A 21394-nucleotide genomic window follows, 5' to 3' on the forward strand; every position below is an offset into this window, starting at 1 on the left:
GAGCATCACTCAGAACAGACTCTCCCCCAACCAGGAGAAAGTCAAATTTTCCTTCCCCAAATCCAGGAGGCAGAGAGAAGAGGTGGAGTCTGGGACATGGAGAGATGAACAGCCTCCCCTAGCCCGACTTGGTCTGACATCCTCAGGCTACCCAGGGTCAAGTCCATCACTATAGCCACCCCCAGAGCCTGGATTGGGGAGGGACACAAATGTCTCTCCCCAGGGGAAAGACCTCAAGGGCCGAGGTAGTGTTGAACTCCCCCAGGAGGACTTGGAGCTGCCCTCAAAGCCAGGAAGGCAAGGCAAGACTGGGCTAGAAGAGACCATGAGTGTCCTGCCGGGGCTGGCCTGACTGGCCCTAACCTCCAGCATCTGGGATGTTTCCAGCATCATGATTTGTCTTCTTCTCCTGCTCAGGTGGGAAACACCAAAGGAAGAAGGATGAAAGATATTTCCCAAATAAGGCAAAGATGTGCTGCTGGGGTTTCTCTTCCCCCTCCCATGTGTTTTTATGATCAAAATTCAATTCAGTAAGGATTTATTATGGTCCATAGAATGTGAGAAATGGAGGCCCCTTAGAACACAGAATGTCAGAGCTGGGAGGGTCCTTAGAATACAGAATGTCAGAGCTGGGAGGGTGCTTAGAATCCACAATGACAGGGCTGGAAGGGCCCTTAGAACACAGAATAGCAGGGCTAGGAGGGCCCTTAGAACACCGAATGTCAGAGCTGGAAAGGTCCTTAGAATACACAATGATAGGACTTGGAGAGCCCTGAGAACACAGAATGTCAGTGCTGGGAAGGTCCTTAGAACACACAATGACAGGGCTGGGAGGGCTCTTAGAACAGAAAATGGCAGAACCCCAGACTTAGATGGGCCGGAAGCATTTAATCCAACCCATCCCTAAATGAGAATCCTCTCCCCAAAGGGAGAGTTGCTCATCTGATCTCTGCTGGAATTCTTTTAAGAAGGGGGTGCTCATCCTCACCCTGGGCATACCATCCCACTTGAAGTCAGCTGTCATCACTAGGAAGTTTTACCTTCCTTTGAGTTAAAATCTGTCTTTTGCACCTTACCTCTGATGGCTTCTGATTCTAACTAGGCAACTCCACCCCCACTTTCAGGTCTCCTGTCTCCCTGCTCTGTGGTCTTTCCTTTTTTGACCATCTCCTGCCACTGACATGTAACTGCTTGTTATAGGCAAACACCAATAGGCTATTAAGCTTTGGACTCTGGGGACCTTGGCTCTGCAGGCTGGCCCTGATAGATAGGAGGTGGGCTCACCAGAAGGCTGAGGTGTCCCCTTGAAGAAAGAACCTGAGAAAGGGGCTGACGTCGGCCAGGTCAAACATGAAGCCAGATTTAGGAGACAAAGGCTCCCCAAGTCAGGATAGGCCTGGGCATCTGCTGCCCCCCCAACCCCACCCTTGCCCTCTCTGGGCCCCTGAGTGAAGAGCGGGACCAGGGGAGGGCTCCTTACATGTGGGATTATTGACAGAGAAGCTGGCAGCAGCCAAGCTCCCTCTCTCTTCCACCCCATCCCCCTCGTTCTAACTCCAGTCTCTAGGAATTGAGACCTGCCCCCCCCAAAAAACAGACCTAACTTCCTAAATTCCGAGCCACAGAGGAGAGCTGAACCTGAAGGTGAAAGGCGGTCGAAGCATCGGAAAGAATTGGCTTGTTCTGCTTGACCCCAGAAGGTAGATCTAGAAGCAGCTGGTGCCAGAAGAGGAGAACTCGTGGCGGTGTTGCAAGAACACAGATTTCTGTTCGATTTAAGGGACTATTAGTGAGATGGAAAAGAAGATGGAAGGGGCTGCTCTGGAGGTCACCAGAGGTGCCGAAGCAGACCCACGGGAGGAATTGTCCAGAAGGTGGCCATAACAAGAGCTGGGAGTATTTCTAGGGGAATTTAACATTTGCCAAGAGCTCTGCATAAACGATCTCACTCACGTCTCCCGATAACTCTGGGAGGCGAATGCTTTCATTCGAACCATTTTCCAGATGAGGCTAGAAAGACTGTGAGGGAGATGCTCTGACTGATGGCCGTAATGATGGCTGACCTTCAGATACTTCTTTGGGGCTTACAAAGCATGTCGAGATATTCTCTCATTTGACCCTCACAACAGCCCTTAGAGGTAGGTGCTGCTATTATGCCCATTTTCCAGATGAGGCTAGAAAGACTGTGAGGGAGATGCTCTGACTGATGGCAGTAATGATGGCTGACCTTCAGATACTTCTTTGGGGCTTACAAAGCATGTCGAGATATTCTCTCATTTGACCCTCACAACAGCCCTTAGAGGTAGGTGCTGCTATTACGCCCATTTTACAGATGAGGAAATAGAGACCAAGAGTGGTCATGGGACTTGCCTAGGTTTATACAGCTAACATGTGAAGCCAGGTCTTCAGGACTCCAAGTCTGGCTGTCCAGGCTGGACTAGATGCCTCCCTCTCCCTTCCTGCCTCTCCTCAGTGCCCCCACCTTCCTGCCCTCCATGTCCCACTCCCACCTGCCTCAGTCTCCCCTAACCTCTACCCTTGAATTGCTCAGACATTGTTTGGGAACCCTCAGGCCCCTGCCTCCAATTCTCTCCCCTAGAGGTCTTTCTCAATCCTTCCACTGGTCTCTCCTTGCTTTCTCAGCTTTCCCTCCTCACTCTCCACCTCTGTGGATCCCTAGACTGTCAGGGCAGGATGGGACTGAGGAGACTCAGCCAGCAGACCCCGAAGCAGGGAATGTCCAGATTCATCCTGGGCACAGCAGCCCCTGGGGCAGCCCATTCTCTTGACTGATGGCTTTGACTGTGAAGGAGGTTTTCCTTATAGGGATAAGAAACCTGCCTGTTTGCAGCCTCTCCCCAAGGCTCAGTCTTGCCCTCAGGTCCAAACAGGACAAAAGTGAAAGCCTTTCAGAATCCTAAAAACAGTGACATCATCTTGTCTATCCTCCCCCAACCTCAATGTCCACTGACAGCAGCAGCGAAATAATGTGGTAGAAAGGACACCCACTCAAGGCTCAGAGGACTGGGTTCAAATCTCACTTCATATTACCCTATGTAAACTGAGGCAGGACATTCAACTTGCTTTGGTCTCACTTTCCTCCAGTCAAATGAAATTCAGCTAATTTGTGCCCTGAGGTTTGGGTGTGCATGGACTCCTCGAGTGGTCCAGCATAATTGCGGGGCTGGCATGCATGCGGCAGTCTCTGAAGGCATCTCCCCACATGGAGAGGGTCAGGGAACCTCCCTCCAAGAGAGCTGTGATGACAGGGGAAGGGAGAGACTGTGGAGCATTCAGGGCCACTGTGATGGGTTCCTGGCTGTCAACCCTGTCCGGGGGGTAGGAGTAGAGGGTCTTCAGAAGGCAGAGCTCCAGTAACTCCCCCAGTTAGCCTCTCCTACTGTCTGCTCATGATTGAGATTCCTCAGATCATGGGGTCGGGCCCACAAATTCAGAAGTAGACCCTTTGGCCCATTGTCTCTTCTTGGGTTTTAGGTAAAGGAGTTTAATTTGGAGGCTCTAACCTGGTGGGTTTTGAAAGGTCAGGAGCGTGAGCCTCCAGGTCTGTATTTGGGCTTTGTAGCCAACTTGTCAATCCCCTAAAGCTGGAACATTAGGGACCGGTGCCCTGGGGGAAGAAGGGGGGCTGGGATGAAGATTCATCAGGCAGCAGCGATCCCCATTGCTAGGTGAACTTGGTGGGACTGGAGTTATATAGAAAAAAGTGAAATAAGAGAGCGCAAGCAGAGAGAGCATGGCACCAGACTGGGAGGAAATGTGTGGGCTTTTGGTACTACCTTCTTAGCTTCAAAGTGAGGATCCCTTTGTAAAAACTTTGTTGTTGTTTAGTAGTTCAGTTGCGTCCAACTCTTCTGATGCCATTTGGGAAAGATACTAGAGTAGTTTGCCATTTCTTTCTCAGGTTCAGTTTACAGATGAGGAAACTGAAGCAAACAGGATTAAGTGACTTGTCCAGGGTCACACAGCTAGGAAGCCTTTGAGGTCAAATTTGAAGTCAGATCCTCCTGACTCGGGGCCAGTGCCCCTAGCTTAATCAGTGTTAAATGGAACTGGGAGTCACTGGTGGCCAACTGGACAGAGGGTGAAGGGGAAGACATACACTCAGAATGAGGATTTGAGCCAAGATCATTGGAGAAAGAAGCTCTCAAACCCTCAGAGGTACCCCTAGAACCTTGAAGGGGAAATATAGCTGTTCTGAAGAGGAAGCCCAGGGCATCCTGGGCATATCAGGCCCTGATAGGAGGTCTCAGTTCTAAACCTGTTGTCCCATCATTCTTCTCCCCATTGTACAAAGGTGGAGAAATCACATCCTGGAGAAGCAAAAGAAATGAGTTGTCCAAGATCACAAAGTTAGCCAGCCCTCCTTCAGTTCTGACTCAGGTTTCTTTCTCATTCCCAGCTCTGGTCCCAGGGCTCCCACGTACCAGGGTTCTCTACCCAGACCTCAGCCTGCCATCCTTTCTCAGTCCCCGGCAACCCATCAGGACTTCTACTTGTCCATACATGGCACATGGCATCAGTCCGAGAGCTAGACCCTGCGGCAGGCCTGGCCAGGGCGAGGCCGACCCAGCCAGGCGGGAAGAGGCGAGCTGGAAAAAGGGGGCATTGTCTGAGGAAAGGGAGCAAGAGGACTCAGGACACGAGGTAAAGTTTTGTTCAAGGAAATAGAAGCTGCTTTCTTCCCTCAAGCTGGAGAGCTGAACCAGCTTCTTTGGCACAGGGCTCTCCCTGCCCTTGCAAGAGAGAGAAGGGGAGAGAGAGGGAGAGGGAGAGACAGAGAAAGACAGAGACACACAGACAGGCAGAGACAAAGAGAGAGAGAGAAAAAAAGAGAGAGAAGATAGAGACAGAGGGAAGGAAAGAGAGAGGGAGAGAGATGGAAAGAGCAGAGACAGAGGGAGAAAAAAGGAAAGAGAGAGAGCAGAGAGAGAGAGAGAGAGAGAGAGAGAGAGAGAGAGAGAGAGAGAGAGAGAGAGAGAGAGAGAAGCAGGTATGCAGACAGGCAGAAATAGAAAGGCAGAAAGAGAAAGACAGATAGACAGACAGATAGCCCAAAGGTTGGACAGAAGAGCTATAGGAAAGTCCCCAGTGCCCTTGGCAGCTCTCTCTGGGTGCTCTACTGCCCAATAGACTATAAACTCCTCTCCTGAGGCGTGAGATGACTTGACTTTTGCCTCAAGGTCACCCCTAGCATAAGAAGCAAGCACTTAATAGATACTTTAAAAATGTGTTGACTTGAATTCATCTGAATTAGGGTCACAGTTTTTGAGATGGAGAGGACCTCATAGGGCTGTGAATCCAACCTTCTCATGTACAGATAAAGAAATGGAGACCCCCCCCCAAAGGGCAGACCACCGCCTTCTCCAAGGTCACAAAGACAGTTATTGGCAGAGCTGGTATTGGATCAAGCTCACAGAGCCCAGATAAGAACCCAGCTCTCTGGCTCCCAATCCAAGGCTCTTTCCATGGCCTCTCTGAATTCCCCAGCCCCCAGCAGGCCGTCCCTAGTCTGGGGATGACTCAATCCGTGGCTGTCCCTTAGTCAAGGCCAAAAGATTCTCTCTGTGCTGGATCTGGAGCTGTAGTCTGGTTGTTAAATGCAGGGAAGATGATCCAGCATTAGGATCCGGGGTCCAAAAGCCTGATGCAGAGGTTACAGGGCAGCCAGGCTGAGCCACGGAGGGGCCTGCAGCCTCCAGAGCCTGAGCAGGACAGTGGGGAATTGAACACATGCAAGGTGCAAAGAATCCATCCTTCCATCTGGGAGCCCATGTAGCTTCTCATGATGTCACTGACACATATTCCCAGGCATCCCTAGCCAGTGTGTCCCTAAAGCCCACATGCACAGACCCACAGCACAGAGAGTTCTGGCCAGCGGCCTCTGACTGAGATCAGACTGAGACCACCCCCACGTAGCCTCAGGCAAGCAAGGTCCCCTCTCTGGGCCTTGGTTTCCTCATCTGTAGAAGGAAGGGGTGGGACTGGGGAGCCTTCTGGTTCTAAACCCCAGGATCTTTTCTGGATGGGACTTTGGCACATCTGATTCATCTTTCTGCTTTCACACAGACCCATTCTGATACCATATCAGGACAAGCTGTCCCCAAACAGAATGAACCACCATAGGAAGTAATGAGCTCTCTGTGTCTAGAAGTCCCCAAGCACTAGATGGCACCCCCACCCCCACACAGAGGGAACTAAAGAAGTGTTTTTTCTACCATTCCAGCCCTTGTCCTTATTTTGTAGATATTGCTCTGTCTACAGAGATACCTCACCCCATAAGCTCTTTGTGGGTAGCAACTGTCCCACCTTCATCATTCTGTCTTCAGCACACAGAACAGTGCCAGGCAGACAGCAGGAGCTTAATAAATGTTTGTTGATGGATCAATTCCAGTATTGAGAGCCTGAGAGTAGAATGGGAGCTATCAGGCAAATAGCAGGCAAGAAGCACCCCCAATGTGCACTTATTAAGCACCTCCTGTATAGATGCTGAAGAGACAAGCAGCCTTAGTCCTGCTAGGTGTGCAAAGTGCTCCTTGAGGCAGGGCGCGTGTGTGTCTTCAAACCCATTTTACAGAAGGTGAAACTGAAACCCAGAGACAGGAAGGAGTTTGAACAAAGTCAGAGAGCAGCCCCTCAGATGTCCAATGCCATCAAACACACTATCTGCACATACAGTGTGTATAGCCATACCTCACACACAGGAGTGTATATATTCTTGCACACACATACACACAGTACACAATCTTCCTCACAACCCAATAGGCAAAGTGGGGTCTATTATCTTCATTTTGCTGAGGACCATGATGGGAAATGATGCCTAAAGCCATACAGTCAACCTTCATAGAGGCTCCGATGGGCCTGGCTTTCTGTCCTGGAGGAGGGCGCCCCCAAACAGGCCAGGCTCACAGCTAACGTCAATGCCTATAGCCACGCCTCTGAGGGCTGGAGGGTGGCCTGACAGGGACACAGCTACCCTTCCCAGGCCAGGAGTGAGGGCAGGCCAGTGCTGTGAAGAGGCCGCACAGCTAGGGTCATCACCAGAGGCCTAACCACCAGGGGTGACTGCCACTCCCACTCCGGGTAATCTTGGGTGGATCACTTCCTTGGCAAGGCCTCAGTCGCCCCATCTATCAGAGGAGGGGAGTATGGATTAGGGTAACTCCCAAAGTCCCTTACAGCTCTAGATTCATGATCTCTTCTCTAAGGTAGGAGGGGCACCTCCTAAAGATCAAGGTCATCTACCACCACCAGGCTCCTCTTCCAGATCAGCAGCTCTACAAACTTGGGAAAACCAGACCCCACAAAAATGTTGGGGTAGGAGCTCAGACTCTCTACATGCTCCTGTGGATACAGCCAAAACCAGCCCAGCTGAGGGAGGGACCATCCCCAAGGGAGCCTCTTCCAGCTCCATCCCTCAATGATCCCCTGTACTGACCAAAGTGCACACACCCATTTCAGTCAACCAGCATTTATTAAATTTCTACTGTGTGCTGAGTGCTCTAGTGGAAAGTCCTGGGCTCTGACTGACTGGGGCACACTGGGCTTTGCCTCTCTGGGTCTCAGTTTCTTCCTCTGGTAAATGGCCGTGCTGATGTGCTATTTCCTATGTCTCAGGGCTTTCAGTAAGTGCTCTGCCCCTTGATACAGCCTGGGAAGCATGTAGGTCATAGACTATGCTCCCCTCTGTCTTAGTTCTGTTAAGCTATGTCACTGGGTGACTGGTCTAGTAGTCTTTCCTCCTCTCTGAGCCTCAGTTTCCCTATCTGTAGAATGAGATTTAGACTGGATGTTGTGATTCTGTGAGCGCTAAGGACAGAGATAGGCAAGTGAGAGAGGGCATGAGGTGACCTTCTCCCAAGTGTGAAGGAATTTAGGGACCTGGGCAGGGGGTGACAAACCCTAAACATAAAAACAGAATCTGCTGGAAAAAGCAGGACACTCCAAAGGGACAAGTGTTCACCCCACCCCGGGTCCTCACGGCCTCAGAGACCCTCCTGGGGCTTTCACCAATGCTTACGTACACAGTAAGATGTTAATAACTGTTTGACTGTTATTGACTGACTAGAGACAGGAAGTCACATGCCCCCTCCTACAGGGAGAGATAGAGATAAAGAAAGAGACATAGAGAGAGACAGAAACATAAAGATTGAGAGAAGAAGAGAGAGAGAGAGGGTCAAAGATAGGATGGAGAGAGAGAAAAGGACAGAGAAGTGAGGGAACAGAGCCCAGGTGGAGGCAGAGAGACAGGGAAAGAGAGTGGGAGGAATTCTAAATCTGGAGTCGAAGGACCTGCGTTGGAATCCCTGCCCTGCTACTTCCTACCTAAGTTCCTTCTTTGGTCTCAGTTTCCCCATTTGTACAATGAAGGAGTTGCATTGGATGATCTGCAAAGTCTCCTACAGCTCCAAACAAACCCTCAGAATTACAGAGAAAGGTAAAAACTAAGGGACCCAGGAAAGGACAAAGGCAGAAAGATAGGGTGATCCCTCTAATTCTTGGTCATGTGGTAACCTAGATCAACCCCTCAGTTCTCATTGCCAAGGTTCAGGTAACACAGCATCCTATGGATGGACCCCATTTCATGTCAGCCTACTCACTGACCCCAGTAGCTCTCTCCAGATAGAAGGGGAAACCCAGCATTACACAGCAATTATAAGAGCTACTCCAAAACAGAACAGAAGGTAGTGAGTTCTCTATCCATAAGGCAAAGGCACAGAGAGATACAGACACAGAGATATAAAGACAGAGATAGGCAGAGACAGAGAGAAACAGACAGAGACACACAGAGAGGGACAGAAACATAGACGTAAAGACAGACAGAGACAGAGACAGAAAAACATGATGGTGTGGAAAGAGTGAAGGAGACAGAGAGGCCAGGGATAGAGACAGACAAACATGCTTGTAGGTGAGAGAGACAGGCAGATAGAGAAGAGACAGGGATGGGGAGGGAAGGAGGGAGGGCCAGAGCAGGGACTGCGGCCCAGGCTTCCCAGGGCTGGAAGGGTCTGGGTCCCTGCAGGCAGTGAGGGGAGCACATTCCTCCTCCTGCTCTCAGCCCCTACCAGCGCAAACTGGCTCCCATGGCAAAGAGCTCTAGCTCAGATTGTCCTGGAAAAGCTTTCCTGGAATGTATAGGCTAAACGAGCCAATTCAGTAATTAATGGGGATGAAAGGGGGAGGGAGGCCTCGTTCCATTACAGATGCAATAATTGCCAGAGCCATTAGGAGGGGGGAGGGGGCTTTTGATCTCTGAGTTAGTGCTCTGAACATTTTCCAAGCCTAAGGTCTCAGGGAATCATAGAACCTTCAGTGTCAAAGCTGAGAAAGCTCTCAGAACCTAGAACAGAGTGTCAGGGCTGGGAGGGGCCTGAGGACAGGGGATGTCAGGGCTGGGAGGGTATGAGGACAGGGGATGTCAGGGCTGGGAGGGGCCCAAGAACAGGGGATGTCAGGGCTGGAGGGGCCTGAGAACAGGGGACGTGAGGGGTGGGAGGGGCCTGAGAACAGGGCGTGCTAGAGTCGAGAAGGACCCTATAAAATAGACTTTCTGAGCTGAGCAGGCCTTTAGTGACCACCTTATTTAATCTTAGTTCAGGCTTTAAGAAAAAACAGTAAACACAGAACATAATAAGAATTAGTGACTCAGACCCAGGTCTCTGGATTCCCAGTCCTAAGCCCTGCCCACTGAACCACACTGCTGAAATCCCCTCTATTGTTTCAGAAACCTCTGAGTTCTTTCTTCCTCTTGCTCTGATGGGGAAGGTACACCAGACCAGCTGTCTGATTTCCAAGGAGATAGAGAGATAGACAGATATATGCAGACATACATACATACATACATATGTGATAGACAGGTATACCGACAGACATAGACATACATAACACACACATATATACATTTTTTAAAGAGAAAGAAGATAAAACCTGAAGCAAAAGTAGAGAAGTGAGGAGGCCTATGATCTGGCCCCCTACTATGGGGTGTGCCCAGCTCTCTGCCTTCTCCCTCTCTGATGGGCATATGCAGAGAGGTCAGCCATCGATGGATAAGGAGATGCCCTTTCTAGTCCTTCACAGGAGGCTGCTCCTGTCTTTGATTTTTCTTCCAGTACTTGAACAAGGGTTTGAACTCTAGTGCTCAGAGGTAGGCCAGTGCTTGTGCCCAAAGTCCTCGGGCAGAGGGAGGGGGTAGGGAACTTCCCACCCAGTGGGGCAGCTAAGGGAGGTGAAGGGAGGTAACTCAGTAACTCCCAGGAGAGCCTGGGGAATGACTTCTTCACATTGCACAGACATGGGCACTGGGTAAATCCTATGCCAAGTCCAAAGCCCAACTTGATACTCCTGACCCCTCAGAGGCCCATGTTCTCCAGGCATTCCTGCTTTAAGAGTCAGAAGGAGCCTCAGAAGAGGGTGGCAGGGCTGAGAAAGGGTGGAAATAAAAGCCAGGGTTGAGATCACTTGCTCTCTGGGAACATCCCCAAAGCCTCTTCGGAGATGCCAGGATGCTAACCGTGATAATATCTCTACCCAGGACCTCCAACCCTGCCTACAGGACCAGAGCCTGGTTCCAGACCCCAGCTGTTGTTGTCACTCTGGGGTTATCTCCTAGCCCTCAGTCCCACAGGCCCCTCCTAAGACCAACTAAGTCAATCTGTTGCTTAGTCAACAAGCTTTCTATATGCCCGGCACTGTGTTAAACTTTGGAAGGTTCCTATTGGATAGGCCACTGACACGGAAATCAGAAAATGAGCAAATGTTACCAGTGGGAGGAACCTTAAAGACTCTTCAATGCAACCCCCTTATTTTAGAAGGGAGGAACTGAGGTCCAGAGAAAAAGAGTCTTCATTCATTAATTCAACAAAAAGATAGATAGCCCTGGAATGAGCACTAGGAGAAAGACAGCTTACAGCAGACTCAGGCTCTGGTCTCTGGCAGCTCAATTTAGGAGGGGGATGTAATGTCACTGTAGGTAACTGATAGTATAGGGCATGATATCCTAAATATGAGAGAGGTGCAAATCCAGGTCTCTGTGCTTACTGGAGAAGGGTCTCTACTGGAGGTTGAGGGTGGGGGATAAAACTGGAGATCAGGGAAAATTTCCAGAAAGAGGTGACATTTGAGAGGGGCTTTAAAGAATGGATAGGACTCACCAAGTCCTACCCAAGGGATGGGAGGGCATTCTAGGCCTAGGGAACAGTGTAAGCAAAGAACAGGAGGATGCAATGTATGTTGGGAAAACAACAGAGGGAACCAGCCATGAGTGGTTGTGTTTGCCAAGTTGGAAGCTGCAAAGAGATAGAGTTAGGCCTGGTATCAGGAAAAATTCCAAACAATTAGAGAGATATCCCAAAATAGAACAGCCAGCCTTAGGAGGTAATGAGCTCCCCATTGCTAGGGGTCTTCCAATGAAGCATGGATAACCACTTATCAGGAGTGATATAGAGATTCTTGGTCAGGGACAGGTTGAAGCCTCTGAGGTACTTCCCTAGCTTTGAGATTCTGAGATTCTAAGGTTCAAACGCCCCCTCCATTGTTAACTCTGAAGCCCAAAGGATTGCTTGCCAGAGCCGGTCCAGGATTGAACCCTCCTGTGACAGCAAGAGGGGTATGTCGATGTCTCCTAGCCCAGTTAGATTCAGGATGCAGCTGTCACAGACCACTCAGGTCTCTTTGCCTACATTGTACAAAATCATGGAATATCATCCCTGAAAAGAATCTTAATAAATCCTGGGTCCCTCTTCTCATCCAGTACTGAATGACCTCTACACATCCCCATCAGAGAAGAAGTTGAGGAAAGGGTTACGTTCCCAGAAAATGAAGCCAGATCATGGGCAGAGTCCCTCCCCCTCCACATCCAGTCATGAGCCCCTCCCTGTGCCCATCTTCCCTTTCACGGAGGCAATAAGCACATTTCAATCCTTGTGTTGAGACTGTCAGTCAGTCAAATGTATTAAACACCTACTATGTGGCCCTATGCTCAGCACTCAGTCCTCAGCACCAGTCGGCCTGGATCACTTGTCAGGTGCCCCCAAATCCTCTGCTTCTCTGAGAATCTAACCTCTAGGCCCAAAAGGGAAAAGATTTAAGAGTTAGGGATTTATAGCAGAAATGATCAGGTAGTTCTGGTTTTGACCTGGGACACTGACACATTTGCAATGTGATGTCTATTCACAAAACCTCAATTTCACAGGATCCAAACTCAGAAGAGAACTCAGAGATCAGAGTCCAGTCCCCTAATGTGACAGAAGAGAAAACTGAGGCTGAGAGAGGTCAACTTTTATAGATCCCAGAACTACCCAGTCTGACCACCTCGTGTTTCAGGTAAAGAAACAGAGGACTGAGAAGATCATACCCAAAAAGCTGTTTCTACTGAATTCAGCTACCTCCAGTCTGCCGTCGTGAGGGACTTAGCCTAGGTGACCTAGAAGGGTCTATCAATCTATGGGACCATGGGCTAGCTAGTATGTTCCCTCTCCAGGTCTCAATTGCCTCATCTGTAAATTGAGAGGTTCTGCTTAGGGGATCTCCAAGGACTGACCCTCTCTGGTTCATTGCAGACAAGAGTGAATAGGAAGACCTTTGAGGAAGGACATTGATGCCCTGGAGAGCATCCAGAGGGGCAGCTAGGATGGAGACAGACTTGAGAGAACTGGCGATGTTTATCTTAGCGAAGAAAAGAATGACGACCCGTGAGCTACATTCTAGGATTTGCTGGGCTGTCACTCGGAAGAGAAATTGCCAGGTTCTCTTCAGGGGCTCCCAAGGGCAGGACCAGCAGCAAAGGGTAGCCTGGGAGCAGGGACGGTTACAAAGAGGCTGATTTAAACTTGGTATTAGGGGAAATGACCTACCAATCAGAGCTGTCCCATTGTAGAGTGGGCTGCCTCCCCTAACTGGAGGCTTTTTGCAGGGGAGAGATGACCATTTATCGGGGCAGTGTCCAATGCACTGGTCCAGATAGTGAAGTCTCCTCCATTCTGTGAGCTGTCAAGGGAAGCCTCATGGCAAGGGTAAGGTTTGACCTGGGCTTTGAAGGACAGTCAAGCTAATGGACTGATGTAAGGAAGGGAGAGCGAGGGGATTCCCCGTTGGGACAAGTACCCTGGTTTCACAGACAACCTCTCCAGCGTGTTTGTAAAGACAAAAAGGGAGCTTTGCAAAGAACAGAAACCCCACAACAGGCTACAGCGGCCTCAGGCCTTGGGATGTGTGAGCCGATAAATGTCACTTGGACAAATATTTGGAGCTGTTTACAAAGGGGTCTATTAAATCCTTTGGAAAGTCAGGGCCTGGCCGAGAGTTTGATTTCCACAAGGCAGACCCAGCATAAACAGCAGGAAGGACAGGCAGCCTGACTACTCTGACATCTGGGAGCCTGAGATGGATGGGGGAGGGAGGGGACTGGCAGAGGGCCAGGCGGAGTGGCCGGCCCAGGTTCCATCCTCACGACATTGGAGGATGCAGCCCTAAGGGGTCCAGGGGACCATGACTCTGTGCCTTTCACCCCTGGGACAACAGCCCCCCATGACCCCAGAGACAGGGCAAGGGGGAGGATGTGACGATCTGGGCCTCAGAGTGGAAAGGGCAGAGGGGCCCTCATCTGCCACTGGTCAAATGTGGGGAGCGGGGAGGGAAGCAGAGACTGGCAAAGGAACAGAAGGAAGAAGAAGGCAGAGAAGTCACAGGAGTGGGAATGAGGAGGGGCACTTGCCCTCCATTCTGGGTAGGAATCTCAGTTCCAATCTCCTTGAAGCTGAACCATCTTGAGTGATGGGGAGCTCATTACCTCACCAGGAATTTATACCACTTTGGGACAGCTCACAGGACTGGAAAGTTCTTCCTTATTTTGAGCCTAAATCTGATTCTTTATAACTCTCTCTTCATACTGGCTATCTCCCCCACTCCCAAATATGTGCACCTGGATACACACACATGCACATAAACATACAATGCACATATGTGCATGTGGCACACCTGCACATGTACAGGAATTTACACACACACACACACACACACACACACACACACACACACACACACACACACACCCTTTTGGTTTTGCTCTCTAGAGCCAAAAACAAGTCAAATATCTCTTTCCTTCAAGACAGGGCTCCTTCTACTTAATCACAGACAACATGTTACTTCGGAATCTCCCCTCCTCAGTCTCAACATTCTCAACTCTTTCAACTAATCTCCATGTGCCAAGTTCTCTTTTCATTTTGTTCTAGAGGTAACAGGGAACCATTAAAGGGTCTAGAGCAAGGAGGCAGCAGGGTCAGGTCTGCACCTTTAAAGAATGATTTTGGCAGCTGTGTGGAGGAGCATGGGAGAAAGGAGAAGTAGAAAGCAGAGAGAACTGAGAGGGGATTGCAAGAGTCCAGACCAAAGAGGGTGAGGCCTGGACTGGGGTGGGGGACAGAGGAAAGGGATGGAGATTCGAGATGGTGGGGAGGGAGAAACAATGACATTTGATTGACTGGATTCAGGGAGGGACTAAGAGAGGCCAGCTAGAGACCAGGATCGGGGGGAATCCCCACCAAGGTGGTCAGAAGGGCAGCATCTCTGCCCAGGCTTCCAGCTTTCATGGCCTTTGGCTGTCAGCTGGGACAGGAGGTGCCCTGGCCCCCACAGTCATAGGCTTGTAGCATCCGAGATCTGTAGCTCAGAGGGTCCTAAGTGGCCAGCCAGGTCAACCCTCCCCTTTTACAGAAAAAGAAACCAAGGACCAGGCATATGAAGTGATTTGCCCAAGGTCGCAAAGGTAGACAGTAGTAGAGGTGGATCTTAATCATGTGCCTCTGGGTCTCATCCACAGTCACATGGCCGGTGACTGCCTCTCTCTTTCAGCAGGACACCAGTTCATGAAGAGGCACTTACTCAGCAGCCCAGGTATATTCTCTGGCCTCTCTCTAGTGCAGCACCGCTACTTCAGCAGAGAGAAGGGAAAGGAGAAAACAGGGTCAGGGCCTGGCTTAGCTATCACCTTGTAGGAACCCTAATTGGTTCTCATCCACGGGCCTCAGTTTCTCCAACTCTAAAACCCAAAGGTTCTCTTACTTTGGGCATCGAGGCTTCCATGAACCTGCGTGAGGTCATTCCTGGTCTCAGGAAGCTGGCATTTCTCCACAGAGACACAAAACTAGAATATATATCAGCACCCAGCCTGAAGTGGGCAGGGGGGGGGGGAGTTGTTTTATTTAGGCAACAGCAAAGAGGGCTTGACTTCAATTTCACAATGAGTGTGAAGAGGAGAGACTGTGGGCTGTTGACTGCCATCCATATTTACTTTGCTCTTGCCCAAATCCAGCCCAAGCTGTCAGGCCCCAGTGAGCCCGGCCACCCCCTCTGAGTGCTGGGCTCCTCCCCAGGGCCCCACACATGGTTCTCATTTGCTGCATTTAGCAGTTTTCATTTATCCTGCATGATGCTAACAGCCTGACCTGCAAACAGAAGCTCTCGCCGGGTGCCCTGGAAGAAACCCAGGATCCTCCGAGAGAAAAGAAAAAGGAAGGGGGGAGCAGGGGATAATCATCCCTAGATTTCAGGGAGCAGCCCTTGTAGCTGGCTGTAGAGGGTCCTCCGGGTCAGAGGGCGGCCATAGCTGATTCCAGACAATGGCAAATCTGTGGAATTGAAGGTGATGGCCCAGGAGAGCCAATCACCTCCCAGGAGAGGTCAGAGTGGCCAAGGAGGTTCAGGGGAGGTAGAAGTTGGGGTATGCGCCCCAGGAGGAGAGAAAGCATTTAGTGGTACATTCATTCAAACAACAAACATTCATTCACCATTTCTTGTGTGCGGATTCTGTAAAGGGGAGAGGCAATGTTTAGATGCCAGCTCTTGCCCTCGCACTGGAGCTCTCTCAGGAGGGGGATAAGAACTCAACAGGGATGACTGTGATACATAAACAGTAGATCAGAGAGGAGGAAGAGCAGAGCTGGAGGCAGTCCAAGGGGGCAGGTTGTTCCTCACTCGAGAGGAGGAGGGAGGCTTCCTGGTAGGAGCTGGGTTTTAACAGACAATACAGGATAAGAATGATGGAGGAAGTGTACAGACTTCTAGAACAACAGTCAGAAGGAGACTGACTTTGGAAACTGTCAAACATGTTCTAAAGAAAAATGATCTATTATTATTAATGTCATATTTACAAAAATGCCCAACAGAGAGCCCCGAGTCTGTCCTTCAGGCCAGAGGCACTAGGGAGCCACTAGAGATTCTGGAGCGAAGGAGTGACATGGCCAGACCCACATTCTAAGAATACTCTGTGCAAAGGATAGACTGGCAAAGGGAGAAGCAAGAGGCACAGAGACCAGTTAGCAAAAACCCAGGTGAGGTGGGATGAAGGCCTGAGGAGGCTCTGAATACGGCATGCTGGAAAGAAAACTGCACTTGGAATCTAAGGACATGTAATTGAATCCTGCTTTGCCAGCTACTGCCTGCATAGCTTGGTTAGTCATTTCCTTTTTCTGGGTCTCATTTTCCCCATCTATAAAATAAGAGAGATGGACTCTCAAACCCTAGTTATTCTAGGCTCCTACAAATTAGGGAGAGAAAGGGGTACATGGGAGGGATGCTTAGGAGGTAAGAAGCACAAGACTTGGCAACTGATTAGAGATATGAAGTCGGGGGAAGAGGGTGGGAAGTGTAAGGGTGGGAAGTATGGAGTTGGGGAGGCTCTAGGTTTTTCCAGAAGTGATGAATTTTTTTTAACTATATTGGTTCCCCTGAGGTGGGAAGGGCTTGGGTCCTGAATCTTCAGCAAGTAGGTTCCCCCTGCCCTTCAGGAGAAAACCCAGACCCCTAAAGCTAGGCCTGGAACACACCAGTAAGGTCCTTGATGCCTTCTGTTGGAAGTGATAGGCTAAGGTTAGGCTCCAGTGAGGCCCCTGCCCAGGCTGCCATCCCCACTGGATGGGGACAGCCCCAAGTCTTTACATAACCTTATTACATAGGAGAAAGGCAAATCTCCCCTTCAGAAATAGCCTACCTCCGTGTTGTGCCTCTGTCCTCACTGGCACTGGATGCCATCCATCTCGTTAACTCTCTTTAAGGCATCATTTCCCTTCCAAGCTGCTGGCCTCAAGCCCCAAGCCGAGCCTCAGTCAGGGGCCATGGGGAGAAAAAGGCTGCTTGAGGTAATCCGGCATCCCCCCTAGAGCCCCGATGAATGGTCGGCCGATGCTTGGCTGGGGGGGGGGGGCTGGCTTCCAAAGGCTCCAGAGCAGCCGCTGACCAAACAAGATGGCCCTCCCCACAACCTTCATTAAGGCTGCACTGGGGGTGGGGGGGGGCCGGTAATCCCATCAATAGAGACAGCCAAGCTGGTCCGCCCAGCTCCTGGGGCCCAGCAGGAGGAGCTGGCCAGTGAAGGCAGACTCACTGAACTGAGTAGCTTCTTTTGCGGGAGTGGGGCTAAGGCATGGGGGAAGACCAGGCCATGGGTTCAGAGCTGCTCCTCCAGCCTAGTCCCTGAGTTTGAGAGAGGAAACTGAGCGAGGTTTGGAGAGAGAGAGAGTAGGTTATTTGTTCAAGCTACACAGGTGGGATCATAAAACCACAAAACTGAAGCTTTCAGGGGCCTGAGATGTCAGCAGGTCTCAGCCCCCCATTTTATAGCTCACAGATCAAGGGAAAGGTTTTGACTTTTCCCAGGGTTTCACAGGTTTTAAGTGGCAAGGTCTGGATTTGAATCCAGAGCCCTTGACTCCAATTCCCATCCACTTTTCACCCAATCATAGAAGACGGAATGTCAAAACTGGACAGATCTTGGAGACCATTGGGTCTAATCTACTCATTTTAAGGATAAGGAAAACCAAGCCCCAGAGACATCAAGTGACTTTTCCAAAAGTCACCCAGGTAATGAGTAGCGTGGCCAATATCTGAATCCAGGACTTATAACTCCAAGTCCAGAGTTCTTTTCACTGGCAAGGACCCAAGAGGAAGCCACTGCAGAAAGACCTGAATGCAAACCCAGCCATGCCACTCATTGGCTGGATGACCCAAAGCAAATCTCTCCTTCTCTGGGCCTCAGTCCCCTCCTCTTCCAATGAAGTAGCTTCTGAGGTCTAGCATTAGGGTGACCCTCTGAGCCTTCATGAATAAGTCTCTGTACAACTGCCTCCAGACTTACAAAACACTTACTCCAGGAGCATCCTGTAAAGTAGGTAATAAAAGCATCCTTATCTCCATTTTACAGATGGGGAAATGGAGGTCCAAAGAGGGTAAACCCTTACATAGCAGAGTTTAGAATTAAAGGGGTAGGATGATGCAATGGGTAAGATACTAGATTGAAAATCCCCAACCTGGGTTCAAATCCTAACTGTGTGACCTTGGGTAAGTCCCTCAAACCCTGTTTCTATAAAATGAGCAGGTTAGACTGGACCAGAGTCATGAACCCCTCTGGTGAAGCCCACCTACCCCTTCTCAGAATTATGTTTTTAAATCACAAAATGAAATACATAGAATAGGAGGAAACCAAATCTATCAAAATGCCATCATCAAAATACAGTTATCCCTTCTACATCGCAGGCATTTGGGGCATGGGACCCCCACAATCTGGAAAATCTGCTCGAAACTTTTTGATCCTCCCTTCATACCAGAGAAGTCTGAATTTTTCTTTTTCTTTTATGGGGTGTTTGGATTGATATTTTACAGTACTATCTATATACATACATATATATGTATATATGTGTATGTATATATTTATATTTTTATGCATTTCTGAGTTTCTGTGTCATCTGCTGGCCTCATGTGTCATCTTTAGCTTCCACAAAACTCGCCCCAAATTTCCCATTTAATTTCTTATGCCAACTCATACACTGTGGGGAAAGCAGCGATGTGGAAAGGAAAACTGCATCACTATGTCCGGACCGCAGGGGAAGATGCTCCTGAGGTCCCCTCTGATCCGGGTTTGGTCTCTCTCCACTAAGCTGCCCTGCCTCCCAAAATCAGGACCTCTAAACTGCCTTCTAAGTCTAAGGATCTGTTTGTAAGACCCTCTGAGGGTGGAGGAAGGGGAAATGAGCAAGGGGAGTCATTCAGAGTGTCAGGCAATCCTCTGTTTTCTGGTGATCTCAGGAGCGGGTCTCCAAGCTGGTTAGTCAAACATGACCAAGGCTGAAGCCCAGCCTTCCACTGTCTGTGCATCAGGTGGGAGGACAGAGACTAAAAGCTGTGTAGGGGATAATATTTGGAAACAAACTAGCAGCCCCACAGTAGGCAAGCGTGGTTGTCCCTCGACCTGCTCTGGGAAAAGCGCTTGATGAGTTGTGGGAACTGGGCCCTGCTTCTTTCTCTGTAAAAACACATGGGGCTTTGTTTTCACCAAGACCCATTTTACAGAAGAGAAAACTGAGGTCCAGAGAAGGAAAAGTGCTTGGCAAAGGGAGACAACAGCTGGATAGCAATAATAATAATAGCAAGTCTTTTTATAGTACTTTAAGGTTTGCATTATTATATTTGATACTCACAACAATGGGCAGCCAGGTGGTGCAATGGGTAGAGCACTGAACCTGGAGTCAGGAAGACTCATCATTCTGGGTTCAAATAGCACCTCAGAAAAAACTTACTAATTGTGTGACTCTGGGTAAGTCATTTAACCCTGCTTGCCTCAGTTTCCTCCTCTGTAAAATGAGCTGGAGAAGGAAATGGCAAACCACTCCAGTACCTTTGCCAAGAAAAGCTCAAATGAAGAGTTGGACACAATTAACTGACTGAATAAAACTCACAACAACCTTGGGTAGTAGCTAGTATAGTTACCACCTGACTACATAGATATTTCTACTGTCTGTATAGATAATATAGATTATCTCCACTTTTCAGATGGATAAACTGAAGATGTTAGTGGTTAGGTGACTAGCTCAGGGTCACATGGCTAGTAGTATATGTTGCAAGGTTTCAAACCCAGATCTTCCTGACTTCTTTCTCCACTATGCCACCTAGCTACCCAGAAGCTGGGGACTACAGTCAGAGGACCTGGGCTCAAATCCTGCTTTGGACACTTAGTATATATGTGATCTTACGGCAGTCACTTAACCTTCATGGGCCTATGTATCCTCCCTGTAAAATGAAAATGTTGGTCTAGGGGGTTTCTGAGGTCTCTTCCAACCAATCAATAAACAAGTGATTATTAAACATCTACTGTGTGGCAGACACTGTGCAAGATGCTAGTGAGCCAGCCTATAGGTTTCTGATGAGGAGACTGCCCGTTGGACAAGGGGGTGGGACTGGTTCTAGGTCCTGAGGTGGGAGCCAGTTCAGAGCCAGTTCTGTCCCAACAGCCCTCCCTGGCGAAGATACTAGGCCAGGGCCTTGCCACCTTGCCACAAGGAGCCCAACCACCGAGGAGAAAACAGCTCTCCTTGTCCCCCTGTCCTCCGTAAGTAACAGAGGAGAGATGAGAAGAGCTCAGGACATGTCAGGGGTTTCATCGCTAATATGAAGACTGAATCACTAACCAAATGTGGGTCAGTCAACAAGCATTTCTTAAGAGTTTCCCATGTGCCAGGCACCGTGCTGAGTGTGAGTGTACAAAGACAAAACCCCCAAAGTCTCTGACCTCAGGGAGAGAACATGTATATGAGCAAGTGAACAGGAATATGTGGTAGTTATGAGTAAGGTGCTAACAGGAGGACCAGGAAAATGGAGAGAATAAATGAAGGAAATTAAAATGATTTCTAAGTCCCAATTTAAGGCTGCTTAGAGACTGCGGAGTCCTCCCACCCTCATTTTACAGAGAAGGAAACTGAGGCACAGAGAGGAAGAGACTTGCTCAAGGTCACACAGGCAGTAAGTAGCAGAACTGGAATTCCAACCTGAGTCCTCTGACATTCTGATTCTGTGATCTCATTCCCAACCCCAAAATGTGCTTTGTATTTGTAGAGGAGCATCACTCACTGGGACAGAATGTGAGAGGGCGGGAAAGCAAGAAGTGGGACGAGGGCCACCTCTGGGAAAGGCCCAGCTCAAAACCCAGACAGAGGGGCCCGTTTGTACCAGTGCCTGTGTTCACGGATTTAGGGCAGGACAATGAGCCAGAGTTTCCATTCTCCCCCTCTCCTCCACTCCCCACTGGGCTACACTTCACTCCCTCCACTCAACAGATCACCAGGCTCCAGGGACTCCCAGCCAGGGAGGAGCTGAGTTTCTTCCAGCGGCTACCTCACAGGCTATCCTACCAGACTGCCAAGGGCCCCAAGGACCAAAGTGAGAAGTCCAGTCTCTGAAAACATCAGTCAGGAAGGGCCTTGGAACATGGCACAGAACATTGGGAATGGGACAGACCTGACCCAAAACAGACAGCATCAGAGTTGGGAGGAACTTTAGAATCAGGAACAAAATGTGAGAGTCGGGAAGGACTCAAGACAGACACCAACTAAAC

The 21394-nt window shown here is 49.6% G+C and overlaps 1 protein-coding gene across 3 annotated transcripts in view; it reads right to left on the reverse strand.

Annotated features, from left to right (window-relative positions):
- TRABD2B (TraB domain containing 2B) overlaps positions 1 to 21394 on the reverse strand; it is a 232038-nt gene that overhangs the window by 201848 nt on the left and 8796 nt on the right. The window lies entirely within an intron of this gene.

This window comes from Notamacropus eugenii, chromosome 2 (assembly GCF_028372415.1).
Source record: "Notamacropus eugenii isolate mMacEug1 chromosome 2, mMacEug1.pri_v2, whole genome shotgun sequence".
NCBI lineage: Eukaryota > Metazoa > Chordata > Mammalia > Diprotodontia > Macropodidae > Notamacropus > Notamacropus eugenii.